Raw genomic sequence first — 24,790 nt, forward strand, 5'->3', positions numbered from 1 at the left:
AAGATTCGGAAAGGACATGTCCCCGAGTCGAGTATACTTAATTGGATGTCCGGCTCGCGGATGTAGGGGAAAAAAAATTACTACGCATTTATCCCTTTCTTTTTCCTGTTCAGCCTCCGGTAATTACCTTTCAGAAAATACTTCAGAGGATGAATGAGGACCATATGTAAGAGTGTAAATGAAGTGTAGTCTTGTACAATCTCAGTTCGATCATTCCTGAGATGTGTGGTTAATTGAAACCCAAAGAACACCGGTGTGGACACCAAAGAACACCGGTGTCCACGATCTAGTATTAAATCCGTATAAAATAACTCCCTTTACTAGGACTTGAACGCTGGAACTCTCAACTTCCAAATCAGCTTATTTGGGAAGACGCGTTCACCACTAGACCAAGCCAGTGGGTTATACGCATTTATCCTTGGATTGTTTTTTCCCAAATTAACATTATGTTGAAATAATTATGGATTTAAAAAATTTAATCAACTTTGTTCATAAATTCTTTTAATTATTTCTAAAAATTGTTATTTTCATTGGAAATATTTTATATTTTCCTCTCCGCAGTTCCTTTTGTATTACGTTATTCCAAAGTGATAGACAAAATAAAAATTGATATAAAATAATTGGATGTAAAGGTTTTTTCCCTAAGCATTATCAACCAACAAACCTACATTCTTGGATTTCCTAATTTTACATAACTGAAATATATTTTTTTCTTATTTCATCTATGTAAACAAAACAGTATATTTTAATAAATAATAAGACCCCCATTTATATCTCATTCGCTGAATTATAGTTTTTTTTTTGGGGGGAGGCATAAATTAGTATCGCACACATTAAAATTCTGTGAAACGCAAATCTATGTCTCACTTTTTATTTTAATTACACAGAATTTAAGATTTTTTTTGTTTTTTTTTTAAATGGAACCGACATCAAGACCAAGTAATGTAATTCACGTCTATAGAATTATAAGATTCCCACTGTCCCTACCGTTGCCGTATGTAATAATTAATTATTTCTAAAAACTGTTATTTTCATTAGAAATATTTTGTATTTCCAATATTTTATATATAATGCATATTGTATCTGAAAGGTTTGAGACGAGATATCTTGATTTTTATTTTTTATTTTATTGACGGTGCTATATGTCTTCTGCAGAAACTCACATTATCTGCCCTACGGAAGACCATATAATATCATCTAACGTGACGCATACATACACAATACGAGGATTCCCACCGGCCCTATCTTCCCGCCGGACGGCGAAAAAATGTTTTTGTCAATTTTCAGACCGATTTTTTGTATCTAAAGAATCTTTCAATGTTATGGTACTATCGTAAAAAGTATCTCCGTCGATTGCGAAAAGATTTATTTGAATCGGATTAATAGACGTTATGCGCGAACAAACATTAAAACAAATATACTAGGCGAATAAATAACCTCTTTTTTTAAGACTGTTATTAAAAGGGTAAAGTTAGTACAGAAAATAAACAGATTGAAAAGAAAAAAAATTGAGGAAAAAGTTTTTTGTAACAATGTATTCAAGAAGAATTTCTGTTTTCGGTGTAGCAGTGAACTTGTTTAAAAAAATATGTAATTCTTTTAAACATCCGAATTACATGACGTACTTAAAGAATTATTTGACCAATGAAAATGCACGATTTACTTAACTTATTATTAATAATAAAACTATCTTATTTACGGCAAATTATTACATTTAATTTTAACCTTCTTACAGGTTGAACGATGCATAAATATTCCTTTGTAGCAACGAAATAATAATCTGCTTACTAACTTTGAATACTTGATTATAATTAAAAGCATTCTATAACATTTCATACTAGTCTCTTTAGTTCTATTATTAAACTCCCAAAATACTCTTGTTATGCATGAAACTTTCTATAACTTATCTTTTATATGCAGTGAACTCGAGTATAGTGGCACGCTATAGATAGATATTTATCTAATTAAATTTAACTCAATAAAACAGCCAAACAAACCAAATTACTATTTAAATTATCACCGTTTTTCTATTCCTAGGTAAGGTACTTGCCGGCCTACGTGGCGCGATTAATAGTGTCTCGGCCTTTCACCTGGAGGTCCCAGGTTCGAATTCCGGTCAGGCATGGCATTTTCACATCCTACAAAAACTGAAATTTCATCTTACCTCTAAACTGGTGGCTAAAAAAAATATATATACTTGCTGAGTGGTAGTATTTTTTGCCCTTCACCTGGATGAAAGATACAATTTTCAAATTTTTCTTAGGCTTAATATTTTTATTACCAGTTAAATATATAATTTTATTTTTCATCATTAGAAAGAAAAAAAGAAGATAAATGTGACTGGGTGTCTAGAACTATATTTGTCGGAGTCATTTTGTTTACTTTTTTTATTTCTACTTTCTTGTACGAATTGAAGGAAGTATTGAGATCGCGAAAATTTTCAGTTTTCAGATATGAACGGAGATATACATTTTGACCATCCCTGAATTCATTTTGACTAATTTCGGCATGACATTTGTACGTACGTATGTATCTCGCATAACTCAAAAACGATTAGCCGTAGAATGTTGAAATTTTGGTTTTAGGTCTTTTGTAATATCTAGTTGTGCACCTCCCCTTTTGATTGCAATCGACTGAACCAAATGTGTCCAAAAAAGCCCAAAATCCAAAAACGTTTGTTTTTTCTTAACTCCAGTAATAATAAGCCCTCATTGAGACTTTTCAACGATATATATCACAAGTAGTACTTATTTTTATTGGTTCCAAACTTATAGCCAAATAAAATTTTAATTAATGAAATATTAGAATCTTACAAGGAAAGGCACATCGGTTTGAATCAGACTTCATCTCCTTTTTTTAACTTAAATATACTGATTAATAATCATTAACTCATGACTATAAAAAAAATTTATAATAAATAATTATTCAATAACAAAAAAATTGGAAAAAATCAGAAGTTATTAGTAAAATAAAATTTTATGTACTTTTAAAAATGGATATATGTAATTTATTAGACATTATTACATATGTGTATGTAATAAATTTGGTGAAACATCTGATTATATAATATTAATTGAAAATTATAATTTAGAATCGTATTATTTTAGTTTAATTTCTGTTTTATTTTATTTAATTATTCTGAAATTTCTGTTTAATCTTATCTACATTAAAGTTAACTACAGAGTAACTGAAAAATAGACCCTCACAAGAATAACATATACACTGAGGTATACATGCCCGATCTTTAAAAAATTGCAAAAAATTATTTTCTTTTAGTTCATTACTCCTCTGATATTGTCGGACAATATTCTCCCCAAGTCGGAATTAATCATAATTTCGTTTATTTGTTTTTGTTGCCAATCATTTAATCGCTCTTTGGTTTGATATAATTCTTCTGATCTTAATTTGTGTACACGTTCTCTAGTTTTCAAATTTTCTCTCTCTTTATATTCATCATCCTTTCTTAATATTTTTATTCTTTCCTTGGTCTTAACGTTTTCTTCCTCTTTTTATTTATTACTTTTCTTAATCTTTTTATACTTTCTTTGGTTTTAACATTTTCTTCCTCTTTATATTTATCATCTTGTTTTTTGTTTTTTTTTTTTTTTTGAGATATATTTCTTCATGTTATCTTTCTTTTTCCTGTATGACTGTTTCTTTTTCATTTTTGATTATTCACCAAATAATCCACTAATAAAAACTAAATATTTTCCACCGTAAGGTCGAAATTAACATTTGTAAGCAGTGTACAGGAGTTCGATTTCACTAAATGGAATAGTTATTATTAACTTTTACTTATACGACACACCAGAAATCTGAAACTGTTGTTAATCAGCAATTTACGAAAATACGAATAATATTGAACTAATAATACGAGTAATAGTGTAACTTTTACTCTATCCTAATATTCCATGCAAGATTGTTCAATTAATATTGTATAAATATTTGATGTTAATAAAAGCTAATATTTCAGCAATTGTGTAACTGTCCACTTTATTAAAGAATTGGAGGATTGTATCTCACTTTCAAATGAAATAAGTTTAAATGAAGTGAAGCAAAAAATGTGTATATGTAATTTAATAGGCGTGCAAGGAAGTCATGTGGTGTCCACATCAGATTTCTTCATTATGTAATACTCGTACACAAATAAAAATTTCGTTTATTATGGAAAGTCTCGTTTATAGTTCAATTATATAACATCTTACTGGTGTTAGCAAGATTATGGTAACTTGTTCCAAGTCTATTGATTAATTACTGAATTATTGTAAATTTTATTTTTAATGTTACAGGTATCTTTTCCATTCTTTCTTTAATCTTCTTGAAGGATTTTTTTACGTTTTTTTGAATCTTGATATATTTTGTAAAAGACTGCTTTTTATGAATTCTTGCGGTGAAATCGTTCGTGGTATAACGTTCGACTATGTCAATTACACGTGATACTCGTAAATCATTGTATAGTGAACCGTTCTGTACGTACCATAGTGAACCCAGTAGCCAGTCTTAGTATTTCATTTTCCGAACTGAATAAATATATACTCGCTTTTCTTTTTCATATGCGTTACCAAATAAGAAATATATTTTTATAAAATCGAAAAAAATGAATGTTTATTTTTTAATATTATAAATGTATTTAACTAGATTATTTATATACATGCATTTATTTTCAAAATATTTTAATACTAATCATTTAGTCGTTTTTAATTAACCGAAAATTACAAAACGAAAAGAGGATGTTAAAAATTATTAAACCTCACGTTGTAATTGATCTTTTTTTTTAATTTTCTTAGCACATTTTTCAAAATTGTAAATAAATTTAAAATCATTTATTTTTTTTTTACAATTTTTTTTAAGTTGTTTTTGTAAAAAAATTTTTTACAAAATTTTAATTTTAATTATTTCAAAAAAATCAAAATTTTAATTAATTTTTATAAAAATTTTATCATTTTTTTTACAATTTTTTTTAATTTGTTTCTGTAAAAAAATTATAAAAAATAACAAATGACAACTGAATTTAAAAAACAAGTTACATACGGAAGTGAAACAACTTATAATTAATTTTTCATTTATCATTATACCGCTAGAAAAGTCTATAAATAAGCAATTTAGTAGGTCTTACCCAACCTTTTCCCAGTAGATGGAAGGGAATAACTTTTCAGTTGAAGTTAGCGAATGAGTTGGGTTTTATATTTTCCCAGTTTCCGGTGGAAAAAGTCTATTATAATAATTTGTATGCAGAGTTCTCTCAAGTATGTGTATATATATATATATATACGTCAAGTGTATGTATGTATCATTTCATATACTTTATTTGTAAAAATTTATTTTATTCATGTTTTTTTCTTTGTTCGTACTTAATTTTATACATTTATTAATTTTATTTATTTATACATCACAATTTTATCGAGCTCTTATGTAATTCACTATTTGTAATTCAACCTTATAATTTCCTTTTAATTGGTCGTTCCTGAATTCAATTTTGTTCTGATAATACTTTATTGTGTCATTCTTCCTTCCTTCGTAACCCGTCGGTCTTGTTCTACCTTGCTGCGAAATTTGTAAAAGCAACATCACTATATTATAATTCAGAAATTAATTTTTTTATTTAATCACTAGCAGACCACAGGCAATGCTAGATTTGAGTATATGTATGGATTAAATTAATGCAATTTAAAGTTTGATAAAACATTAACAAAATGAACATTACGAAACTTCATAAAATTTAATCTTTCCCTTTTTCCCTTTTCCCTTTCCCTCCTTTCATTTTTCCTTTTTCCCCCTTTCCCCTATTTTCCTTTTTATCATATTCACTTTCCCCTTTTCATTTCCTTTTTCCGTTTTCCCTTTTTTATTTTTTCCATTTTCCCTTTCTTCCCTTTTAGTTTTTTTTATTTTTCCCTTTCTCCCTTTTTCCCCGCGCGTTTATTACACATCAATTATACACTAGCATTAAATTATATAGGAAGATCAAAATAAAATTTACATAGAAATTTGATTCAAAAAAAAATAATAATTTTTTTATTAACATTACATTATTATTTTGTTTAAATTTAAAATAATAAAAATAACAAATAATATAAACAATAAAGTACTTTGTCGTATTTATCCATAGATGCCACCCATGAAATAGAAAGGCCATGGTTGTACAACTAGACCATAATAATCATAATCATATGTATCATAATTATTTCCGCAACAGCAAGATGCATCACAACATAAAACCAATCCACACTGCAAAAAAACATTTTCACATTAAAAAATTACTTATTATTTTAAAAACATTAAAATAAGCACATGATTAGTGCTTGAATGTGAATATTTTATTTAGATAAAATGTTGATTTGCATGTTCATATGAATAATCTATGTTGCCTGAACATAATTAATAATTTAACTCGTTAGTTCTAAATCAAATTAAACTTTGTACCAAATTATCATACCATATTTAAAGATTCTGAAATCAATAATAATGAACATAATTTTCTCTTACCATATTTCCAAAAATAGGCAGCAGACTTTGACTCTGTGTTACAATTGGGATTACAACTTGTCGTTTCACTAAAATATTTTTTTCAGAACTCACCTGAGGCTTTTCTAAAACATTTATTACCTGTTAATAACAAAAATAATTGAATTATATCAACAAATTTTACATACTATTTAAAATATTTATATGCATTGCGAACTGTTAAGAAAATGGATCCAGATTAAATAAAAAGGATGGTTATTGTGACAATTTCTGAATTTTTAATGTACAATTAAAGTTTAATTGGACAATTTAAGTAATGTAAATTTAAAAATAAGGAAGAAGGAAAAATTTTTCCAAAGTATTATGAAACTAGTGAGAATAAAAACATCATTGAATTAATAGAAGTTGGTTCTAGTGAATAATAATGGGAAACAATTTTTCTTAATGCAAAATGCCAATGAAGAACCACACAAATATCACTTTTTTCAGGCTTCTTTTCTTTCTTCGAAGCGTTTCTCATTTTTTCGGTATGAATTTGTTTTTGCTCATTTATCCATTTTCTACTTGTCCTTCTTTATTCTGTCCCAAGAATTTTTACATTTTAAACCATTCTTTAGGAATTATCTCTAATGCAGCAGTCCTCTTCTTTCAAACTTATCCTTTGAAGATATCCTTCTTTTATCTGTTTCAGGTTATTTGATTGGTTTTTCATGTTCCACAGCTTGTCACTAATATGTTTATTTAATCTGTTTCGGTCCATCCTGACAGTATGCTCCAAGAAATTTAACCTTCTTTACCTTATCGCTGTTTTTAGGACTTTTTGATTTTGGTAGGTTTCCTTGTTAGATTTTAGTCTGTATCCTTCCTCTGTTATCTTTGGATCATGGTTTTTCTTAAATGTACTTCTTAATTTCACGACCTTGGAAAGATTCTTCTTATTGTAGATGAATTTGGTGTTAAATTTAAGGTTCTCCAGTTTTAATTTCTATTTTTAATTGACGCTTTATTTATTCCTCTTCTGGTTATAATTTCTCCTGGGTACTTGAAGTGGTCAGTGACATTTAACTTTTTGTATTTGTCTCTTTTGTGTGAATGATTTAATGTTCGCCTTGATTTCTGTCTTAGTAAAGGATACCTGTAAGCCGCCTGCTTTTTTGGTTATTCCTGTTTATTAATAGTAAATTAATCGAAATGTAGTTTTAAATATAATATTTAATATAATTTTAAAATTTAATTTAAATATAATAATAATTGGCCTTGCTATTCCTTGAATTGTAATTATACGTTGTTACTTTCTACAATAACGACTCACCTTAAAGTACTTCAACTATCATAGATGAAATTTCAAATAGTAGCAGTTAGAAAGTTGGAAGATAGGTTCTTTAAATATTTTGAGGCATAATGTACCAGAATAATGTTTAATTTTTTAGAAAATTTACAGATAAGTAATACGATTTTTTTTCATTTTGCTTGATGATATCACCATATAAGCTTGAAGCTTGTGCGTGAGATATGGAAATGAAATCTTTTAGCAAATAAAAAAATGCCATGCCTGACCGAGATTCAAACCCAGAACCTCTTAGTGAAAGGTACTACCTTCCACCATGGAGATTGGTGGAGTTACTTTATTCCTGTGGAAAAAATGCTTTAAAAAAAATTAAATCCAGTATTCTAAGACTGTAAGTAACCAAATTTCTTTTTTCTATCCATCACAAAACCCGTAACACTACTCTTTTTATCCTTAATATTTTGTTTTATTAATTTATTATTACCTGATAATTAAATAACATACGTCTAAAAAAAATACAAAAGAAAGGGAAATATCGTTATATACTTATCCCACACTAAATTTTATAGAAAAAAAACTATGTTTGCAATGCAACCATTTGTAGATAGCTACATTTGAAAAGTATCATATTTAGATTTCTTTGTTATGTTTCTTCAACATAATGTAAAAAATATCATTGCAGTGGAAAAACTTCTTCCAGTACTATTAAAAAAAAAAAACTTTTTTGATTTTAACAAAATTATATGATAATAATTGGTAAATTTCAGATAACATTTTATCAAGTCATTCTTTTTCCTGTTTAGCCTTCAGAAATTACCATTCATGTATTACTTCAGAGGATGAATGAGGATGATATGTATGAGTGTAAATGAAATGTAGTCTTGTACAGTTTCAATTTGACCATTCCTGAGATGTGTGGTTAATTGAAACCCAACCACTAAAGAACACTGGTATCTAAAATCTAGTATTCAAATCCGAATAAAAGTAACTGCCTTTATTATGACTTGAACACTGGAACTCTTGACTTCCAAATCAGCTGATTTGGGAAGACGCATTCACCACTAGACCAACCCAGTGGGTTAACTTTTTATCAAATAAATATATATTAAAATTTTGTTGAATAAAAAAAATGAGCAATACTATTCTCTATGAGATACAGTTCAAATTTTTGGCATTTTAAAGTAATTTTCATAATCAAAAAAATTAATCATACTAATTAAATTGGTAATTTTTGCTTGAATTTGTTTTCCTCCAAGGGTTCACTCTTTCGTTATACAAAATATTATGACGTTTTTACATTTTGTGTTGAAAATGTACAATATAGTCTTAAAATGTATTATTATATTATACCATTATGCAAATATATATGTGTGTGTATGTGTGTACCCAAAAATGTTACATATGTAAAAAAAATATTTTAAGTTGATTAACATAAGTTTGATTTTGGTAATATGACAAAGAAATTTTATAGTGTATGGAACCAAGCTTGACCGGAATTTAAATCTGAAACCCAGATAAATAGCATAGACAGATGAATGGCCAACTCTTCCTCTTTGTCAAGAAGTTGTACTAATAGTATCGTGACTTACTATTCAACAAGAGATATATCTCCTGCCGAAGTTGTAGATAGGGATAATGAAAATTAATTTGCATATTAATTTGTAATAATATTAATATTTTAACTAGTTAATTAAGGAAAAATAAAATTCAATTTCAAAAAAAAGAATTTAATGAAAAATAAAATGCTATATATACTGAATATTTATTCCAATATTCTTTAAATTAATGATTTTTTTGGTAATTTTTTTTATAATGTATCACTAACACAATATTGGGTTTTCAGTTTAAAAATACCTGCTAATACTACCAAATTATTAAAATCTACTGTTAGAAATAATATTCTATAAATAAGATAGTACACAATAAAAATAAAATAGTCCATTAAAAAGATTATAAAAAAATATATGGCGATGAAATTCATACAAACCTTATTTCTGGATAAATCATAATTTTCTTTTCTCCTCAAACTCCCTAAAAATTAAAGAAACACATTATGAAATTTAATCAACAATACTGACAACACTATTAATATTGTATAATGAACATCTTTATTGTTAGGGAAACCAATTCTGATTAATGTCACTTTTACCTCAAATGTCATACATATGTTATCATAAAAAAGATTGCACAAATAGCAGAAAGCAACAAATTGTTTTATTCCTTTTTATTGGAATAAATGCACCATATATATATATATATATATATATATATATATATATATATACATAATATAAATCAACAATCCACCCATGTAAAGAAATAAGAAAACTCTTACCTTATTTTATTATTTTTATTTTCTTTATAATTTTTATGATAGTACTTTCACGGAATCCCGCATCATCAGTCATACAGAAAATTTGTATACAATTACATATTAAACACAAAATATTAAAAGATTAAAATTACATATACATATTCAAAGGTATATGAAGTCATAAGTTAAATAAAATAAAAACATACGTATAATAACCTGTATGTTGCTAGCCAAATATTAATACTGTACTATTTAAATAAATGAAAATTTCATGTTACTTGTATATTCTGAATATGAGCCAAATCGGACCATAAATATAATGTTTTGAAATATTCCGACCCAGTGCCACCTAGCAGGTAAATTTTTAGCAAAAATATTTATTTTCATGTAAGTAATATATATTCTGAATATGAGCCAAATTGGACCATAAATACAATTTTTCAAAATATCTCAACCGCAATGCCACGTAGCAGGTCCAAACTAATTTAGAAACCTTCGCGGGCATGTGCACAACTCACCAAAGTTTCATTGCATCAGATGAATGGTATAGGAATGCACATCGAAAAACAAAAAACCATTCATTTTTATATATATACTTTTTCATTAATCAATAGGACCTTTCAAATTTTATTAATTTAAGTCATCTTAAATTAATGAAAAAACTGATAATACTTAAAAACAGATAAAACTGATTGTTTAATTTTATGGAATTATAAGTATTTCCGAAAGATAAATAAATGAGCATAGAAATTACATTATATTCACCTATACAAGTATAAGAATAGATATAATGAAAATATAAGTTTACCGCCATCTCAACAGTATCTTCAGTATTTCCATATCTATGGTATGAAAACATTTACATACTTTTATAGTCAACGTAGTATGAAAACGTTCTAATAATTTAAAATAAAAAAACATTACAATATTTTTTTTTTGGAAATACCAGTTCACTTATAACTTATGTGATTATCTATAAAATCATATCCATATCTATTAAATCAAAAAGTTATAAAATATGTTGTTAATATTTTAATAATAGTCAAATGGAATAATAAGTAATATTTTAGAGCAAATCTTAGTAGATAAAATGGCTTTAAAAATATTATCTAAAATATAATATCATATACCTACAAAAATTATATTCAGTATAAATTCATTTCAAATTTACTTTAAAAATAATGTGAAAATTTATATAAAATTAATTAATAATGTTATATGAAACAGAAAAGTTAAAAACAAGCAATAATAGTAATAGAGATTTCTTGTGCTCATTTCAATTATTATATTTCAATAACAAATGATAGTAAAATCGTTAAATAATGTTTTGAAAATGTTATATTTAAATTTTTAATTACATGAAAATAAGGTAAAGTAAGGGTAGATGACATACCAGCAGAATTATCTTATTCTTGAGAAGCAGGATTGAACATGCTATAATAGAATAGAGTGGATTAGAAGGCTTTTTGTAGATCAGAATGTATGATATTAAAAGAACCAATGATTTGTTAAATCAGCTGGTCATCTCTAATAAAATATTTATTGTAAGCATTATAACATGGCCCCCCCCCCACCCAATCCTTCGGTCTACCTTTATATATTCCTTCCTACTCCAAGGTAATAATAATCACTGTATTCAGTACAAATAAGCGAGTTATAAATTCCCAATGGCTGAACATACATAAATGATAATACAAAGGATATTGTGTGAGTAAGAAAGAAAATTTTGATTTCTCTATTTGAAACGATTTCCCCAAAACTAAAACTACAAGGAGCTAGAATCAATACGTAGATAATATAGGCTGTTCACCTCCAGGTGCAGATAACAAAACATAGTTATATGAATGCAGCTATTTGTACATTGGCCTCATTTCTTAGATTTAATTGAAGATATACTGAAATCAGAAATATACATAAACCAAATTGTTTGTTGGGGAGAATGCTGTACCCAGTGTGGCAGAAGATATTTTCAACAGTTTATTTAATTATTTGTAAGTTGGTTTTATTGCTTGTATTTGTTACTTTTCTAAAATATATAATTCTTTTGTTTTGTAATACTGAAAATTTTGTTTTCATTTAGTACCTAATTAAAACCTGCAACATTTTGATTTGTTTTGTTTTTAATAGATTTTGACATTCTACGTTTCTATTTAGTTTATGTAGCCATTTATTCATACCATTTTATTCAGAATCAAGTTCTATATAAGCTTTATTTAAAACCTGTACATGTTTATTACCCATTTAACAAATTATTTTACACCAAACATAAAATTTATGTTTTTCAATCTCAATCTTTTGTCTTTTACCCCAGGTTCTAGAAAACTACTAAAAATGCAATTCTAGTACCTACTTTGTTTTTCAAATTTTCAGGTCAGATGTCTAATAAAATTACTAAATTTATCCCTTAATTTTAGTCCCAATAATTACAATCCAGAATAATTTTACTGAAGGTGAAGAAATCAGGACAAAGTTTTTTGCCAGCTGATATTTGCTAATGAAAATGCTTCCAAATCTTTGAACTTGCTTCTTCGTTTCTACCAGCAGAATATATCCTGATAGTCTGTTAGATTCTTCATGAATCATTCTCTATATAAAATGTTTTTTTCGGATCATGATTGAACAAGAAAACAGAATAAATATATTCATTGAAGAATAACACTACCACATCAACAATGTTTCAAGAAATAAATGCAATTTTTTTTTTAAACTTTACTATGTGATATTCAAAATGTATTATATTTAATTAAAAATTTGTTTTCTTGTAGTCCAAACTGCTGTCTACCAGACCTTCTTTGGTAGATTTTTTTTAACATAAAAACATACCTGAAAGACAAGTTTAGGATGTTTTAATAATACTGATGATTAGTATTAAAAATCTACTAATTTTTATTACTATTATAGATATAATGTTTGTTGATTAAAAATTACTGAAAGTTAAAAAATCTGATTTTTAAAACATTTTTTGGTGGATTTCTTGAAATGAAATTTTTGTAAATAAGAACAGATAAACAGATTGTTCAGATGATATTAATTAAGAAATAAAAATACTAATTCATGCTAATTTTATTTGTTTATCATGGTTTCCATTTATTATCTTGTTATTCTTGTAAATTTACATAATATTCACAAAACTATAACCTTATAAATGTTATACCATTGCATATATTTATAATATGAATTTGGATGTGAGAATTTCTTGGTGGGATTACATGTTAGAAATTTTTTTAAATTAATTTTTATAGAAATAAATACTAACAGTCCAACAGTAATTTAAAGTACTAACAGTTACAGTTAAATACTAACAGTTAACAGTTATTTAAATAACTGAATTTAAATTTAAATTGTTTTTAAATCAGAATTTTTTAAAGGTACTTGAAATGTAATCTAACCATCTTTATAACATATAATAAAAAATAAAATTCATTTTCTGAAATTTGTAATCATAATTTTCCACAAATTTTACCCGTAATTTCTTAAAGATAATTTCTTCAAACACATGAACTGTACTAGTAACAAACAGTACAACATTGATATCTAAGTAATGCATAGCTGAAAATAAAACAGCAGAACAATTTTATACCCATTACTAAAAAATCAATATCTGGCATTTGAATAATAAAGGTGTAAATGGTAAAGAAATGGTTACACCCACTTCCTAGTTTCATTTATGTATTCAAAGCTAATAATTTACTGCTACTGAATGATAAGAGGCATTCATTTAGAATAGTTCTCATGTTACACAATAGCTATGATCAATAAAAACGTCATATTATAAACCACAAATAAAAAACAAACAAAATAAAAGAAAGAAACAGTAAAATTATTCTTCTAGAATAAAAGAAATAAACAATAAATATAATGAATCTTCTGCATCTTTGTTTAACAGGCACATAATATAATAGAAAAAAAGTCATCTATGCCTTAATCGTAATATTTTGTTACTTATTTTTTTAAAAGTAACAATTTATGTGCAATTTATTTGCAAAATAAGTATCTTTGCATATTTTCTTTAATATTATATTTCTTATTTTATATATATTACATTTAATGTTTTTTTTTTTTTTTTTTTTTTTATTATTAACAGAAAAGCAAACCACTTCTTTTCTTAAAATTAAATATTTATTATTTTATGCTATTCTGATAAAAGTTATACCACGATTTCCTTTGAACCATCAAGGTAAATGCTGAGGCAAATTCTTTTTACAATCTTGGAGTAATACAGCTAACAACTCCTCAATAGATTTATATATTAATATGCACTAATCTCAATAAAATATTTATTTATTTTTCAATATATAGTACATTCTGCCTTGGAATTGCTCTAAGAGTCCCTACAAAGATCTTTTAGCAGTACTATTTATTAGGATTTAAAGTACAGTCCTTTCTACTCCGTTCCTTTGGTATACAAGGTACTTCTTTTTTATCCCTGCCTCCCAGAACTAGAACCCCAATTAAGCATGAAAATGGTTCCAGGAGGTGCCTTTGCCTGTAGCTGCCAGATGATGGAAACACCAAGACCAGATATGCCGTTCCCGGCCTCCATCACTCAGCAACCAGGACTCTGTACTTTAAGCTTCAGCTCTCACGTGGACACCCCTGAAGGGATGGCCCCACCGGGACTCAGTCTTTTAGCTCAGGGGCTCGAGTCCCCATACTTCATCATCACTGCCTACCCGTGCAAGCACGGGTGAACAGCAGCTCTGTATGGAGGTGTCCCTCACCTCCTCGCTTCCCGATATTTCATTTGCAGTACTCCTGACACACAACCCATCTTGGTGTCAAAGTCCACTGAACTGTGTAACATCGTTTCAATGATCGTCCTCACCTCGAGATGCCCAGTTATGGCAGTACAGTCGCTTTGTTCCTCGTTCCACCGTAGGCAATGGAATATCACATGTTCCAGTGCGTCTAACTCCCAGAAGTAGGGGCAGAACAGGTCTTCAGCTCTTCTTCGTCTACACAGGTATGAATAAAAGACCCCATTGTCGGTCAGGAATTGTGACAATCAGAATCCCAGTTCACCAAACTTCCTCCCGGCCCGGCCCACATGCATAATCAAATGATGTGTCCACCTTCTTTTCATGGATGCATCTCACCTGGCTTGCCAATCCCTGTAGACAGTTGCGTTAGCATCGTCCTTAGACGTCGGCGCTGAACTCGCTCCAACAGTCTTCTGCTACACCCTACCACCATAGCTCTCTTCCACACTGGGGCACCATAAAGGAAAATCAAGGTCGCCACATGCATGTACAACTTCTGATGTATGGGGCTCTCCGATGTTCGATAGTAACTAAACCAAGTTCTTGATAGTGTGCCCAGCTTTCTTACTTACCGCCTGGACATTACGAGTGAATGACCGTCTATGGTCCAACCACACTCCCAAATACTTAGCAGCTTTCACATAATTGGACCATCGCTCCCTCATCAAAATAGGGAAGGGCACCAGTTGCCGCCTCCCTACCATTGGGACAAACAGAGATTTATCACAGGACACAGGATTTATCTCAGCGCCCGGAAGACAGAGTCCCAGCTGAGGGAGTTAAAGGCATTTTGGACGTTGAAAAGTATCACCACTGGAATCCTGTGTGTCCTCCAAGTGCCCGCCACTGCTGCATCCACAATCTTCATCACTGCATTAACTGAATTGACCGTCGACCATCCTGGTCGAAAGCCATATTACCTCACATGCAGCCCTCTGTTCACCATAATCTCATGGAGCCTGGCATCGAGCATCCTCTCAAAAAGCTTCATCAAATTATTAATAAGGCAGACGGACTTATACGAAGTGGGCACCTCCACCATACCAAGTTTCTTCACCAAGACAAACCTCAACCACTTCCAATCTTCCAGAAAGGAACCACGGAGCAGCATGTTATTAAATACTCGGAGGACCTCTGCCGGTGTCTCCTCCACTAAGATGCGAACTACTTCGACCTGTATGCCATCTGGGCCAGGACTCTTGTGTAGTCTCATCTGTCTACTGGCTTGGGTAGCTCCTTGCTCCTTGACCCGAAAGGGTGGAATGTCATCAACACTATTTCTTCCCGCAGGAGGTCTTCACCATTCGGGAAGTGTTCTCACACTGGCCCACACCTGTTCCTCTGTCAGAATCAGCAGCAACTGGCCAAACCTCCCAGTTGCAACCTTGGTATGCAAGGTTTAAAACACAATTCCTACACATAAAAATAATATTAAAATTTGATTATAATAATATTCTGACTTGTTAATTTTAACTGATAGTAGAATGGAAAACAATTTACTTAGCTATTATGGCAAGTTGAATTTGTTTGTTTGTTTGTTTATGTGTGTGTGGCCACACACATTCATGTGAGTGTTTAAACATACAAGCACATATTTTTACAATCTGTTGATAATTTTAAAACAATTAATTAATCTTCAGGGAAATTTTTGCCAGAGTTTTTCTTTAAGAGTAAAAAAGTAAGCTCAGTGAATTATTATTATTTTATAAAAATTATCTTTTATTTTTGAGATTACTAAATAAACTTAAAAATATATTAAATAGCATAACCAAATATTTAAAAAAATTATTTTAATCATTTTTCTAATATTGTAAAGTTTTATAAAAAAGAAATAATAGTAAACCTAATTAAAATGAATATTAAAATTCTGTAATATTATTATTATTATTTCTTATATTAAAGATTTCTTACCAAAACAAAAATTAATAATTGTATCTAAATCTATATACTTCCTCTAAATAGACTAAAGATGAATTTGTTGCATAATTTATATTGTCAAATTGATGCCAAAAAAAAAAATGCACAGGATTTTAATTATACTTAAACTTACAAGAGATAATTAGGAATATAGTAAAACATGCAACTGGAAAAAATACACGTCTCATAAGATGAAAACATAGTTTCACAAACAGTTTTGAAATTGAATTTTATTTAATGATTCAATTTTTATCAAAAAATTCTACAGAATCAATGGTACTCTGAAAAAACTAACACACTTTCATTCAACCGAGGACTACATGTACTTTTTTTTTTTTTATTTCTCAGTTAATTCCCCCAAACACCCACTGTTAAAGGGAAACCATCGCCACATTGTATCTTTGTCTTGAAAAAAGATTCATTTACTTCCATGTTCAGACTATTCTCGCCTGTTATTACTGGTTTACAAGGTAACATGTTCATATACACTTCCCTTACAAAATTTTTCTAATTAATTACAGTGGCACTACCCACATCAAATTCTTCATTACAAAATTTAAAAGTGGTATATTTTTTAATCCATGCATACAGGTAATAAACAACATTTCCCAAATTCAGTCTGCTGGATTGCAGCCACATACCGGCTCTTTAAATGAGTAGAATTGTGACAACTTGCCTTTGCACAATGCCATTTATTTTCCCAGTTGTTTGCGAAGGAGACATTTAATCAACCTGAACACAAAATCTAGGGTTTTGTAAAATCCCTTTGGCCTGTAAAAAACAAACAACATGTTGTTTATCTGACACCTCATGGATTAAATCAATCAAACCCTTATAAGATGAAAATAACTGATACTGACAAACACACGCAAAACACAAATGAATTGACTGTACTTACTAGTACACAGCCAATGATATAGCTATGATAAGACAAATTGAAATATAAATATTACAATGATAGGTAAGGTAAACATTAGTAATTTAATATCATATATTATTATTTAATTCATTAATAATCTACATAACAATATTAGTAATTCAAAAAATGAAAATTAAGGGATGTATCCGCTTTTGAAATAAGACCCTGAAATCTTAATTATTTTGAGCTGCAAAAACTGTTTAACATCTCTATTTTTTTATGTATCAAATTAAAATATGAAGACATAAAGATAAAAATTAATGGAGAAATAAAAAACTAGATTTCTAATTTTCAATTTTTGAAATTTTATTTTTATCACTTTTAAGTGGAGTTTGCTATTCAATTTATTTAGATAAAAAATTGTCCACCCTATGTAATGTAGGATAAAACATTTAAAAACCTTGTTACTTTCAATTTATTAATCTTTTTAAATAAAAATAAAAAACTTTTTAATATTGTTTGAATGGCTGAATGAATTAAAAATGTCAGGCAGCGTATACTGAAATTAAATGTTTGAAGAAAATACTATAAAACAAAAAGTACTGATAAGATGGAGTTCATAGGAAATAAATAAAGGATGATTCAGTTTGATCCGTTTACAAAACTGTCTTATCAGCATTTTCATCTATGAAAGATTTCACAAATCCTCTAGTAGTATACTTACAGGTTATCAACCAAAATCCATCAGTGCATTATATTAAATTTGTCCTTATTCATACTTAATCTTACTTATTCAAATGTATCTTCCACAGTTAAGAATAATACCAAATAAAATTGATTTCATATTCAATAAAACAGAACCATACTGTTTCACTTTGAAGCATCTTACAAAACGCAAAGTTTGTCATAATTATTAAATACTTGTTATGCTTACATATATTTCTGGTTGAAATATATTTTCTCTTCATGTTCCTTCAAAAAATCAAAACAAGTTTTCAAGATATAATAATGGGCTGTAAGAAATAAATAAAAATCATATTGAAATATTAGGCAAATTAAGAATTTTAACCTGTTCATGCGTTAATAATTACCAATGTCTACTTTGCTACGAAAAAATCATTTACTTATTCCAGTAAAAAAAAAACAACATAAAACAATATACATCTCCATTAATCAAGTAATTAATTGAATGTTTTCATGTAACTCAGCACAATAAATCGGCATATGAGATTTAATAAAGTTTTAATAAATTATTAACCTTTTTGAAAGATATTTTCATCAATTTATTTTAAACAAAATTAAAATACTTTCATTTACAGGAGCAAAATATATTTTTTACATAATTATTTAAATAATATTTAACAAGGTTTTAACTGACAACATTCGAATTCCAGTGCTCTCACCAAGGCTTTATCACAGTTTCTCTTAATCCTATCATTCAAAAGTTGGGACAGTTCCTACATTTATTTGTAGAGCAACACACCTAACTATTCTTAATGAGTTCTACATAATGTATTATTATGTACGAAGAGAATAAAATATTGATTTAGCTATGTTAACAATTTGATCAGAACAAAAGTAACGTTAAAGTAACCTTTAAAAATATTACGATTATAAAAAGGAAGAAAGAATAGTTACAAAATACTAATTTTTAATAATAATAACAATAATTTGGCCAAAATACTCAGAAAACATTTGATTCACTATATGATTTTTCCTAATTATCACATTTATTTAATATTTTTAAATATATTTATTAAATATTTTTTAATTTATGTTATCAATTCACCAAGTAAACTAACAATTTTCTTTTCAAACAAAAAAAATATTACTTGATATAAAGCATTTGTCATACTGATTCATACCCATTCTCAGAAAAAACAATCATACCATGCCAAGCTCACTCAAAATAAACCTGTTTCCTATTATCTCTTTCAATAAGCCAAATAAATAAAGTTTCATATCAGCATGCAGATTCAGTAAAAATGCAGGATATATTTAGCCCAGCAAGTGACACCATTTAATTCACCAAAGGAATTATCTGTATTATGAATTTCAATAATTTTAGAAAAAGAAACTACTGCAGTTTATATCATGAACTTTACATAAATCGTAAATATAAGAAAAATTAAAACAAAGTATAAAACAAGAAACTAATGTATCCTTCTTTGTTGGAAATAATGCATTTTATATAGTGTCTCCATCTATTTAGTGAGAAAAAATATTACTATATAAAAAATAAAAGGATAATAATCATAAAAAAATAAACAAAAATAATTTATAAAAGCATCATAATACATTTTCTTGAAAAAAAAAAAGCTAAATAACAAATTAGTTATTACTAAAGTTCATGAAAACAATATACTCGCATCAACAACAGGGAAAAATTTGTCTACTTATAAAAATCTTATAAATTACAAAATCAAAAACTGTAAAAAAGAAACATTTTTTGAACAACTGTAATGCTAGCTTTTATTTTATAAAATTAAAAGTAAGGAGTGAAGCTTTGTCTACTTGTTATAAATTACCACCTATTATATATTGTATAGGTTTATTTATTCTTATCACAAATCTTATTTCATTACAATAAAATAAAAAACTAAAAATGTAGCTTAATAAAAGTAAAATAAATACATACCACTTATATTGCATGACTTCAATAGAATTAACAGGAAAATCAAACAGTATGCCATTCTGTTAATCATAATTTCAGTTTGTGTTATTAAATACTCTTATGTCCCTGGAATAATGAATATAATATTTACAACTCTATTTCATTGACAACCGGAAGGTATTTCACTAAACCAATGCGTGACCACTCATTAATTTTAATAATGATATAAAATGAGCATTCCGCAAAATTTTTCAACTATAGCTTGTCAGTTGAACAATAGTATTATCTGTAATCATCATTTATTTCTTTTACTCATAATATGATGAATATAAAAGATAACAAATTTCAACAACAAATAAATATACACCTACATATTTTTTTATAATTAAAAACCTTTTTCAGTCATTTTATGACATTTCCTCGCAATAATATTAATCATATTTGTGTTATTATAATAAGTAATTGGTAATTAACACTGGAATCTAACTAAAGCGCAGACCTATGTAAGAATATATAAAGTGAGGCAGTACAATTGTCCATTGATCTTTATACAAACTCTGACCTCAGTCTCTGGTACCATAGGCTTATTGTGCCAGCTAATTGAGGTTTAGAATAATTGTAATAATGAAACTTCTTACTTTTCAGTGTAGTTAGAAACATTTACCTACAAAACTTGGGCATCCTGGTCAGGTCTATTTCAAATGACTAGTCAAAGGTGGCTTTTTTCATTATTCTAAAGATCAGACACTGTGCTTGAAAATTCCACACTGGATCAAATCCTTCTAGTTAATTGCTCATCAGCATAGTAATTCTGTCAAGCACAGCAAGTCAGCTAGAACTGAGTGAGTCTAGCTTACTAAGCACCATTGGTAATAAAGTGACAGACACATAATCTAGTAAATCCCTCCAAGCATAAATATCTCACTGATAAGTATTGTTTTATCAAAACAAACTAATGTTTTTTTAAATAGTTGGCTATGCATTCTCATACAGCTCATTAACTTTAATAGGTAATCAAATAGGTAATCAAACTTTAATGGGATTTTCTCAAGGGTTTATAATTCAGATGACTACTTTTATTCAAATACTTGAATAAAAGAGTATTCTTTTAAGAAGCCTTAGTTTGTTCTTGAGACTCTTTATAAAATAAATATTTTTTACTGCAACAAATATTTCAACCGATAAGTGAAAAGGTTTTGATCCGTAACGGGCTGTTCCATCCTGATTAAAAATTCCTTGATTTCCCAAAAAGTTTTAAACAGTATAAGCATCAGTGACCTCAACAGCATTGATGCTGTCCTCTGAATGGGGTTGTAAAATCTACCTTTCCTGTATGGGTAGATTGTTCTTTCATGCTACCCACATTTTTCCCTTATCATTCATCCCTCCCACTACTTAATTTTCTGGGTGTTTACCCAAATGAAGAGAGTATTCATGTTACAAAACTAGAAACTTTATTACTATTGTCCTTGAAATTTGTGTGGTTTATTAGATGTTTACCTGGGGCTGTGCCCTGTTTGACAGCTGTAACAAAAGCTCAATATGAGCCTGAGATGCTCACTAGTGTAAGTTACACCTTCTAATCACTCTATTATACATATATTTAAAAGAATGCATGTTGAGAAGTTTTGTAGAATTTATTATTTTGTTACTACTTCTTCTGATTTGCCGGTTGTTTTTTTTTATATGTAATTATTAGACCCAGACATCAAAAGGTAAACAATTAAATTTATAAATGTAAAAAACGGTAATCATAAATAACAGAAATGATAATTTAATTTTTTTAAATAATAATTAGTCAAAAAATCATAGATTTAATATGCAAGTTATGGTAATCATTCACTCAGTTTAACATAGTTATGTTGCATGTTTGTAAATTAAAATGCAACATATATATGTATTTTTTTTTTTGAGGGAAACAAGATAAAAAAAAAATAAAGATGCAAAAAGATGCTCAATTGCTTTGAGCTTATATGTCCTGCAGAAGTGCTTTAAAGGTACTCTTTTGTTTGTACTTCTTGTCATGTTCAAAGAGCACCAAGTATTATCAAAATAATTGTAGCTTGTTTTAGCTAGGATATTCCAAGATTTATCAATACATAATATCTTATTTGTTTACATATATTAATATACTGTAATTTATCATTTATTATTATTATTATTATCTCATATTCATTCTACTTACATGTAATGTTTATTTATCAAACACGTGTTTGTTTAATTATAGTAAAAAGAAGTCTAGACCAAACATTCAGTGGTATGTGGATATGCTTAATATCTGTTTACAGAAAATTTTTCATTAACTCTATACCTATATGGCTATTTCAATTGTTAAAAAGTCATCACCAACATACACTGAGGAAAAATGTATATAAGGTATAAAAATTAATGAAAAAAGGAAAATAATAATGAAAATTACTAATTAACAAATAAAAATACTTAGAGAACACTGTAAATGAATATTTTTAACAATGTTTTTAGAATTGGAGTAAAAATTACAAACATTGTTTCTTCAGATAATCCAATCAGAAGCATAAATTAGTTTCTAACATCTGAATCAATGAAATCTCTAACTTGGACAAACAAACAAAGATGAACCTTGATAGGAGATATCCTCTCTCATTCACAAAATTTAAGGGAGGAAAAAACAAAAGGGTTTTAATAGAATTCTAAAAGGCTATTGGTCATCCATAATTATTCAACAGTGAAGTTGTGCATTATCAATGATAAAGTTTCAAAATACTTACTAGTAACGTCTGGTTATTTGAACATTTGTTTTAAATTTTGTTTCTAATAAACTAATTTTATGACCATCTTTCAGGCAATTTTAGATACAAGCTAATTTTTCTGATCGTCAATATTTATAAGCCAGATTTTCTGGTTCCTTTCTATTAGCTTGCATTAAAAATCCTACATTTATTTATAAAATACTTTGTTAAGTTATCAACAAAATCTGTATCTGTTCCAACAAAGAAACAATAACTCTTAAGTCTTCTACAGCAATATAGGGCCAAAATTTGCTAAACCTCATAAAAACAAACAATAAATCCATCAATGCTGACTATAACCTTCATATCCTACACATACACAGGAAACGGAACATATCTTAACAAATCTGAACATTATGATATATGAGAATATACAAAAGCATACAAAAAGTATTTATTAATGTAATATACATGATTCAAGTGCAACGCAATTATCAATCATAATTTAAATATGTCTGCATAATTAAAAAAAACTGCCAAAGTAACATCAGCTGACATCAGTATAAAAACAACAGCACTAGTAACTGAAGATAGTCACAAAGACACCTTGAAATATTTTGATGTAAGGTATTTAAAAACACTTTATTATAAAATATACTTTTGATTTAACATTGCAAAAGTATGAATTTTAAATTATTATTAGTATTGTAAAAACAATTTATATGCACAAAGAGTACTCATCTCCCTCAAGTTCTATATATTAAATTCCCTGAATATTTTTAATTATTAAACTTCATCATAAAAAACTGTTCTGTGACTGGGCCAGTACCAGTTATAATACTATATATATATATATATATATATTTATTTACATTTATTAATATATATATACTTACATATAAACCTTTATAATTAAATAACATAAAACAATGAAACTTGAAACTGAATTCAATGTTAACTGCTGATTCAGTGTTACTAAACTTATCCGTTTGGCTTGTTTATTTATATGAGTACTTCTTTCCTAAAGCAGTACTTTTATTGTATTAAACAATAAAAAGGAGTGAGAGAGAGGGGAAAGAGAGGAAATAATATTTATTCTATCAATTTTGTTTTACACATAAAATAACAGGAAGTTTATTCATGTTAAATAAAACAATAAATTTAGAACTGCATACTTAAATATAACAGTAAAAGAGATGGGGAAAAAATATTTTTATTAATTCAATGTCAATTGCATCCCACAATAATTTACATCTAATTACAATGATGTATTGATATTTTTAAACATTTATTCATGGTTTATGCATGGGATAATTAAATGAAAATGAACAAAATTTTTAAAAACAAAACATGACAATTTTCTATGAAATGTATATTTACCATTATAGTGTACTCAAACCCAGCAGTGAACTTGGTTGATAAACTAAATTAATTAAATGATAGTGAAGATATATTAATTACACAATATTCATTTTTATATTCACTTTAGCTATATTATAATTTTGAGAATGAATTTTAAGCTTAATAATTTATTCTTTAGAAATGGTCAAATTTGAAAGAGTTCTTATTTTATCTAAGTTCTTGTTTTATGTTATTATTATTATTATGTTACCTTGTTTTATTATTCCATTTGACTACCAACAATTTTCTTCATAAGACTGGAGAAAAACTACAAAAAGTATCGGTTTTGTACACTTTTAAACATTACTCAAATTAACAACAGTGTGATATGCACAAAGAAACGTCTCAAAAAATCCATCCTATTAAGTGACTAGAAACTTATTTTTTCTCATGAAAAAATTGGGATCTTTTTGGACAAACAATTTCCCATTTCTCAAATAATATTTATTTCACTCACTAAAGGT

At 27.8% G+C, this 24,790-nt stretch overlaps 1 long non-coding RNA gene across 1 annotated transcript; it reads right to left on the reverse strand.

Moving 5' to 3' along the window:
* Nucleotides 1-9,751: 9,751 nt before the first annotated feature.
* Nucleotides 9,752-23,906, reverse strand: LOC142326078 (uncharacterized). Its single transcript, XR_012756677.1, has 3 exons — nt 23,822-23,906; nt 20,242-20,343; nt 9,752-9,784 (listed from the first exon to the last, which is right to left on the reverse strand). It is a non-coding gene; the product is annotated as an uncharacterized LOC142326078 (long non-coding RNA).
* Nucleotides 23,907-24,790: the final 884 nt, after the last annotated feature.

The sequence above is a fragment of the Lycorma delicatula genome, chromosome 6 (genome assembly GCF_047948215.1).
Source record: "Lycorma delicatula isolate Av1 chromosome 6, ASM4794821v1, whole genome shotgun sequence".
NCBI classification, from domain to species: Eukaryota; Metazoa; Arthropoda; class Insecta; order Hemiptera; family Fulgoridae; genus Lycorma; species Lycorma delicatula.